General features: G+C 44.9%; 1 pseudogene; it reads right to left on the bottom strand.

Moving 5' to 3' along the window:
* Positions 1-1,006: 1,006 nt before the first annotated feature.
* LOC119321154 lies at positions 1,007-3,117 on the bottom strand (annotated as a pseudogene).
* Between the last annotated feature and the right edge of the window lie 5,177 nt (positions 3,118-8,294).

The following is an 8,294-nucleotide window of genomic DNA, read 5'->3' as shown; positions in this document are numbered from 1 at the left end:
CGTTTCGCGCGCGGGAAGGCTACGAAGTTCAGTTCAAAAGACCGCAATGGAGTGGAGCAGCCGCGACACGAAGTTCCTTACCTTAGCTGGATCTCGCTGGTGCCACCTAAATGGTAGGTATAGGCGGTGGATGTCTGACGTTTGGAGTTGTCATTCGTGCACCTGTCCCCAATAGAAGAATGAGTGATCCCTTCCCCTGTGGATCATGGCCTTACCACTAGGTCCCCGATGGCCAGCGGGGGATTCGGTATAGCAGCTCACGTTCGTTTGCGCTTCGCGTTCCTGCTGGACTGGACACGTGTTAGCTGTAGGAAGTATGGTTACGAAAGTGACTTCGGTTCGCCAGTTCAGGCTCAACTCCTCGCTTTACGTTAGCGGACTTACAGGTCGGGCCGGGGCTCCACGCTCGTTCTTTCTGTGTGGGACGATGCCGGGGAATGTGTTGAGGCGGCGAACAACAACAAGACAACTAACTACATTTGCTTTTTCCCTCCATGAGATGAGCCAGTGCATTGGACCGATGGATAATAGAACTGAGCTGGCCAAACGCTTGGGTGCTCTACATACGATGTAGAAAAAATAAGATACATACCAATTTCTTTCTGATGGATCCAGAATAGATAGATATCTTGTTTCATCAATAGATAGAAAGAGGTCAACCCTTATTATTGATAGAAAACCTTTCGATCTATCAGAACAGATCAGGCCATCTATCAATCGATTTGAATCATCTCGCTTTTCGTTCATTTCAGCCACGCCATAATAGCCGCCACGATAAGAAAGAAGCAGGCGAAACAGCTAGAAGCGCTCGCTTCGCCACGCCCAACAATTCTTATTCACGGGAAAGCCAACCGAAAGATTCGATTCGGACTTTATAGAGCCGGTGCTGCTGCTGTCTGCGTAGGGCCGTCCCCCACTCCCGTCCCGGGGCGCTAAGGGTTTTTGTTTTAGGAACAGACGGTGGTGTTTTGCTGACGCCTCGAATCGACGCTTTTGTTGAGACATGCTAAGTTTTCTCCCCTATTGCTAGTAGGTTGATGGGTCGCATGCCCGGCACACATGTTTTGGCCTTGCTTGTGTGTCCATAACTCAAAATAGGTGACCTAACGGCCGCCGCCCGACTAAACATACCAATAGTCACCAAATTCATATGGGCTACTGAGGAGTAGGCAATGATATTCTTAAGTTCGATCTGTCTTAAAGTGGTCAAGGAAGTATATATTATAGCAATCACGCTTAGAGTATAAATGAAAGGAGTGAAACAAAGTGTCGCCTCGGGAAACATGGGTATGGAAAATCTTAAAAACCCGTAGGTTCCCAATTTTAAAAGAATTCCAGCCAAGATGACGGATGCAGCCATAGGTGCCTCTACATGGGCTTCGGGTAACCAAATATGAACTGGTACCATAGGCACTTTGATGGCAAAAGAGGCGAAAAAAGCAATCCATAGAAGGATTTGGCGCCGCTCACTAAATTCAGTGGTTAATAAAATTTGTAAATCGGTGGTTCCTGTTTGGAGAAGAATCAACAGAATAGCTAATAGCATAAAAACGGATCCAAGTAAAGTATATAGGAAAAACTGATATGCTGCCTTGATCTTTCTTTGTCTCGAACCCCATACCCCTATAATGATGATAGAGTCAGGGGTGGCCCCAAAGCGGAATTGACCGGTGGTAGTTGGTCGAAGCTCCAGCGGGTAGCCACTCCCTTCTCAGGGAACCGTACGTGAGACTTCCGCATCATACGGCTCCGTCCCGAGCTTCCGTCATTGGCCCTTGTCATTAGACCACTATGCTTGTCTTTTCCGCCTTGACTCTCGAATCTTTTGCTTCTCGGGTGGTGGCGAACAATGCTGCTTGCGTAGCGGGAGATGCCCGCCCGTCGTTTAGGCCTGCTTCCTGCCCGAAAGAAGGCTAGCCGGACTAGTGGTATGGGACCCGACCGTAAAAAACCCTACCCTATTCTCGAACCCTCTGCCGAGCTCTACCCTGCCCGCATTTATTTGGAAGGGGGCCAAAGAAATGTCTCCACCTGCAGCCAACAGTCTTTCTTCGGAATTCTACTGAATGGGTCGATCCTCCCCTCCGTTTGTTTTAGCAACTTATCCTAAGGTCTCTTCGCCAAGAACTCTCTGGCAACGATAGAGGAACTAACCTGCCTGCAGTGGCGGGTCGGCTTTTTTTTAAATAAGACCTGGACGATTATCCCTACCCTCAGTAGCTTACGAGCTTACGTCCATCCCTGGTCGGGTACAGTTTCCTTTATTTTTATCCCTTGTAGCCGTTACCCGAATTAGCGCAAGTGTGTCCACACACCCCCTGACTTGACGAGGAATTCATTCTCGCGAACAAACACACCCCCTACACACACCTAGGAGCACCCCTTCCTGCATATCCATACAAGACCTGAGTAGGCGGGTCGAGGTCCTACGAGGTACCCACTACTCGGAGTACCCTCCCACCAAAAAAATATGTGTGGTTTGATGGTTCGACCAGAAATGCTATGCTTACGCACAAGACTACCCCTCTTCCCGAAAGCTTCACGGGGACCTTTACTACTTTACGATGATGGGGGACCGCCCGTAGGGGGTTTACTGCACAAGGCCCCTGCGGAGGAAAAGCTTGATCCCAGCGAATAGAAGATGCTCAGCTCCGCACAACATAGGGATTGGCACGCTTTCGGAAAGAACATAGAATAGTAGAGGATCCAGCATGCAGGACACGGCGATCATTAGAAATTCACAAATTAGAAATGCTGTAATATACTCTTTCCCAAAACTTCTCATACCAGACCAACCCACTGAAATGCAAATAGGGATCAGAAATGTGGTCAATATCACGAAGAATAATGAAAGACCGTCTATACCCATATACAAATGGATGTTTTCATAAGGAAGCCATCAAAGGCTTTCCACAAATTGAGATTTGGCCGTAGAAGGATCGAATTGTATCCAAGGAACAGGGGGATACAAAAAGTAATAAGAGAAACGCACAGACCAATCAATCGTATCGGTCTTATTGAAGAATTTGGAATGAAAAGAGGGGTAATGCTTCCTAGCATGGGACAGAGAATAGGACCACTTAGATCGAAATAGCATTCACAGAAATGTTCTAACATAGAGTAGAATAGAACATTGAAAAGATTAGTTGACAACAATCAATCAAAAGATGGGGCACCAAATTACTAAACAATAGGGGTCTTTCTGTGCAAGTCAGCTAAACACCGTAATTGATGAGTGAGTAGGTGGGTTAGGTGCACCCCTCGCCTAGTGGGAAGTCATGAAGCTAGCCCCCCCTGAATGAAGAAGTAGTGGGGCCCCCTGCCCGCCCACGTATGCGCCTTTATTTAGATTCTAACTAAATATTATACTGAACTTTATCCGGGAATCTTTCTAAAGAATCCATCTGGCAAAATGCAATCTGTCGATTTCAATCTAAGGTGCACCTTGCCTTTTTCAGGTAGCTTTGTTACGCCTATTCAGCTAGGTGGGGCATTGGTCATAGCCGAAGTCGAAGGGAAAAAATAAGGTAATGAGATGATGGTGCCATCAAGAAGTTTTCGACGAACGTAGTAGTGGCCAAAAATGAAAATCTTGCATGGAAGATCGGATTTGACGCAAGATGAATGGCGTTGGGGTTTTTCAAATGAAACCCGCGACCAGAAAGTCACCAACGGAGCCATACAATCTATCTAGTAGTGTGCCATGGCACGGTACTCCGCTTCGGCAGTGGAAGGAGCAACTATTTATTGCTTTTATCTCATCCAAGATAGTCTCTCGTCTCCCCATAAAATAGATAAGCATGTAGTTTAGCACCTATCTTAAGGCCCAATCGGCATCAGTAGTTGCACGCAACTCTAAAGAAGACGATGACGGAAAAAAGGACGGCTCGAGAAAAGGTACCTCGAATATATCTAAGAATCTGATGAACTGCTGCAAAGTGAACTGACCGGGGGGCAGCCATGAAAGGCTGACTTTCTTAGGAAAAGCCATCTCGGCAAGAGATCGTCAGATAAACCAAACTGCCAACCTACTGTCTGTACTGCGTCGGATCAGATAATGGTGAGCCATCAGTCAGATGGAGTTTAACGTAAAGCTCCAAGGGAGTGTCAACAGTCTTCTCATCATTGAGTTGAGCTCGAGTGACCAAGTCCTGACGTTATTTAATCTGAGATACCAAATATCCACGAGGAGAATGTGCAACCTCCAAGCCAAGAAAAGGCTTAGGGCGCGTCAGCGCCTTCATAGCAAATAACTGATGAAGGCGACACTTGATCAGCGATATTGTAACGGAGTAATCACCAGTCAGTTTGATATCATCAACATACAACAACAGAATAGCACGTCCTCGAGGATAAACTTATACGAACATGGCCGAATCATGATCACTCCAAGCAAACCCTGCCTGGATAACATAACCACTGTGTTGAACTTCAAAAACCGATGCTATCGGGGCTTGTTGAGACCATAGATCGCTTTGCATAAAGGACAGACAAGAGAAGAAGTCAGAAGGGCAGGTTCTCTTTCATCTGTCTTTTCTAGGTGCGCATCTCCATCTACTAAAAGTGGGGGTGGTTGCCATATATAGATTGGGTCATTCGTAACCTGAGCAATAACCGATGCTACTACAGCAATAACGGAAATAACCGATGCTACAGCAGAAACTACAGCTATACGTGGCGGCCCCACACGCAGCTTTGTTTAACAAGCATCACCCTTCCTTTCTTTTCAAATGCTTCCTCAGTCAATCAACAACTTATTCGATTCCTATTCTTATTAAACATCTGATATAGATGGTGGGAACAATGAAGCAGATTCTTCATCTGTAGGTTGCAATCCGTATGATTTCTTTTCTCGATCTCCTGCTTGTGTTTCACCTCGCACCTAAGCATCACGTTCCTAGGGACAGAGACATCTGCGCTCTAAGGCAATCATAGTACTACCAGCATGGTTACATCGTTCTGCGGGCAAGCTTCAACTTCAAAGTCACCTTATTTGGCACCAGCCAAAGGAGAAGGAACAACAGCTGGGGAAGCACCATTACCATCCATGGGATGCTTTGTGAACAGCCCCCTCTGTTCAATACCGATACCTGTCAGATTCTATAGCTGATGAATCTCTTTATTTTTCCACTCTTTCCCCGTCACGCAAGACGCTTTTCTGGCACAAACCTAGTAGTTATTTGTCCTACTGATCTTGGGTGAACTGATGACACTGATGCTCCAAGACCAAGAGTTTTCACAGCCAAAGCTATTGAAGCTGCTCCCTCCCATGAATCACATCTTTCTGGACGCACTGCTTGAACACCATGGAGCAAGATAGAGAAAAAACTCCTATCCCAGTTGATCGAGCTAAACCCACCCACCGCCGAGCAGGTGCATCAGCCTCTTCTTTCTAGTTTCCGACAGGGCTACCCGCACTAGCCTCTGACCTCTACTCCAAAACCTGAACTTCATAGATTCGAAGCCTAAACCTTCACTACTTCCATCACTTCATAGAGCAGGTCTTGTTTTCAAACTTGCTTTCGGGTTAAGTGCAGAAAATCAATTCAATATTCCTGTCATTGAGGATCTATTAGATGAGCTACATGGTGCACAACTGTTTTCCAAACTTGATTTGAGATCAGGTTATCATCAGATAAGAATGAGAAGAGAAGACATTCCAAAATTTTAGGACATATTTTTGTCATTATGAATACTTAGTGATGCCATTTGGACTCACTAATGCACCTGCTACCTTCCAATCTTTAATGAATCATGTTTTTGCTCCGAAAATACCTTTTGGCATTCTTTGATGATATTCTGATATATAGCAAGACCAAACAAGCTCATCTCAAGCATCTAAAGTTAGTCCTGGACATTCTAAGGTCATAAAAACTATATGCTAAGATTAGCAAATGCAGTTTTCCTGTCCCTCAAGTGGAGTATTTAGGGCATGTTATCTAAGGATATGGTCTATCTACAGACCCCCACAAAATAGTTGCCATCAAAGAATGGCCAGCACCTAAGACTATCACTCAGTTGAGGAGTTTTCTTGGTATGGCTGCAGAAAAAGAAGATTTGTCAAGAATTATGGGATAAATTCTAGGCCACTTCATGACTCTCTAAAAAAAGAATCATTCCAGTGGTCAGATGCTCAAATTGAGGCCTTCACAACATTGAAGAATTGTCTGGTCACTGCTCCTGTTATGGCTTTGCCTGATTTGACCCTACCATTTACTTTTTAAATAGATGCATCAGGTCAAGGTATTGGTTCTGTCCTCATGCAACAAGGCAGACCAATTGCTTATTTTAGTAAAACCCTTGGACCGAGAAATGCAGCTATGTCAACTTATGATAAGGAGAAGCTTTAGCTATTTGTGAATCCTTGAAGAGATGGCGCCACTACTTTCTTGGTTCCCAATTCTTTTATTGATCAAAACTGATCAACAGAGCCTTAAATACATCACAGAACAAAAAGTCTCTGAGGGCATCCAGCACAAGCTTATGTGAAAATTGCTTGAATTCAATTACAAGATTGAATACAAAAAAAAGAAAACAAGGTTACAGATGCTTTGAGCAAAAGAGATTCTCTTATGATGGCAGTCACTGCAGTTACTCCTGCTTGGGCTTTAACTATAGTAACCAACTACACTAATGATGATCACTGCAAATCTCTGCTTGAGAAGCTCACTGTATCAGCCAATGCAGCACCCCCTTATACTCTTCATTCTGGCATTTTGAGATATAAAGGAAGAATATATGTGGGATCAGATGCTGTTCTTAAACACCAAATCATTGATTCACTTCACAAATCTCCCATAGGAGGCCATTCAGGCATTGTGGCTACTTATCAAAGGGTAAAAAAGCTATTTGATTGGCGCTAGGCTAGGAGATTGAAACTTTTCTACATGAGTTTGCAGTTTGCCAAAGAGTCAAGGGAGAGCATTGCCACTACCCTGGTCTCCTAGATCCACTGCCATTACCTACTTCTGCTTGGACTGACATCTCCTTGGATTTCTTTGAGGGTCTTCCCAAATCATTGGGCAAAGAAGTCATATTGTTGGTGGTGGACAGGTTCAGTAAATATTCTCATTTCGTTCCCTTTGCTCACCCTTATACAGTACAATCAGTCTCTCATGCTTTCATGGATAATGTTTTTAAGTGGAATGGATTGCCAAAGTCAATAGTCTCTGATAGAAACTGGATATTCACAAGTAACATGTGGCAGGCCTTCCTCAAAGCACTGCAAGTGAAATTGAGGTTTAGCTCTGCCTATCACCCACAATCAGATGGCCAGACAGAACGTGTGAATCAGTGTGTGGAAAATTACTTGCGTTGCATGGTTTTTCAGCAACCAAGGAAGTGGGCTAGTTTGGATCAAGCAAATGCCACTTGGGAGGATGCCGACTTCATCAAAGGTCTCTTTCCGGAGTTCTATACAGCTCCTATTCGTGGTTGGTTCCCTAATTCCAACACTTGACAATGCTTTGGGGGAGGTATTGTCATATCTGAAGATTACTGTACCTAACTCCCGATTGAATTCAGAGTGCTGCCTTTACTTCATCTGCCGTGAACGGAGCCAAGAGGCTTGCGTTCATTTCTTCAGTTACTCGCATGTTTACTTTCCCCAGTAGCCCAGGGTCGGGAGCTAGGACTTCTGAGGTGAACAGTCCATCAAAGTAACCCTGTATCAGAGATGCTAACTGGTCATTACCTTCGATCCTGTTGCCGTTTGAGTCATTCAGAAACTTTATTATGTTCTTCTTTTTTCTCCGTTGCAAAATGATGTGATGAAAGAAGCTCGTATTTCGGTCTCCATGGCGGAGCCAATTACCCCTTCCTCTTTGCAGCCATTAATCCGAGTGCAAACTCTCTCAATTAAGTGTTGGAAGCAATCGCTCCTATCCACTCCTACCAGGGAGGGGAGCCCCAAGTATTTGTTAGTGAGCGATTCGGTGACAATATTCAGCAGGTTGCATACCTCTTGTCTGTCCCCCGTATCTGTCTAAGGGTCCTTGGTAAAACTCTCTTCATTGAAGGCAGTACGTGGGTATCCATCTTATCTACGGTCTGCGGGTCATCCACATGACGAAAACAAAGTGTACGAAAGTAGTGAAACCAATATATCTGTTGATGGCGATCCCACCGGTCCTATTTATTAAGTTGCAATGGCGAGTATCTTTGGACCCCAAAGAGTTGTATAAGTTGGAAAATGGAGATTTGCTTGTGGCATTGGCTGTTGGGGAGCTAGCTATTGCATTTGAAGGCTCCACAGAAAGAACCCGCAGGTACTATTACGACAGGTGGCTTCGAAT

Source organism: Triticum dicoccoides, chromosome 6B (assembly GCF_002162155.2).
Source record: "Triticum dicoccoides isolate Atlit2015 ecotype Zavitan chromosome 6B, WEW_v2.0, whole genome shotgun sequence".
NCBI classification, from domain to species: Eukaryota; Viridiplantae; Streptophyta; class Magnoliopsida; order Poales; family Poaceae; genus Triticum; species Triticum dicoccoides.
This window is presented reverse-complemented; position numbering and strand designations above follow the sequence as displayed.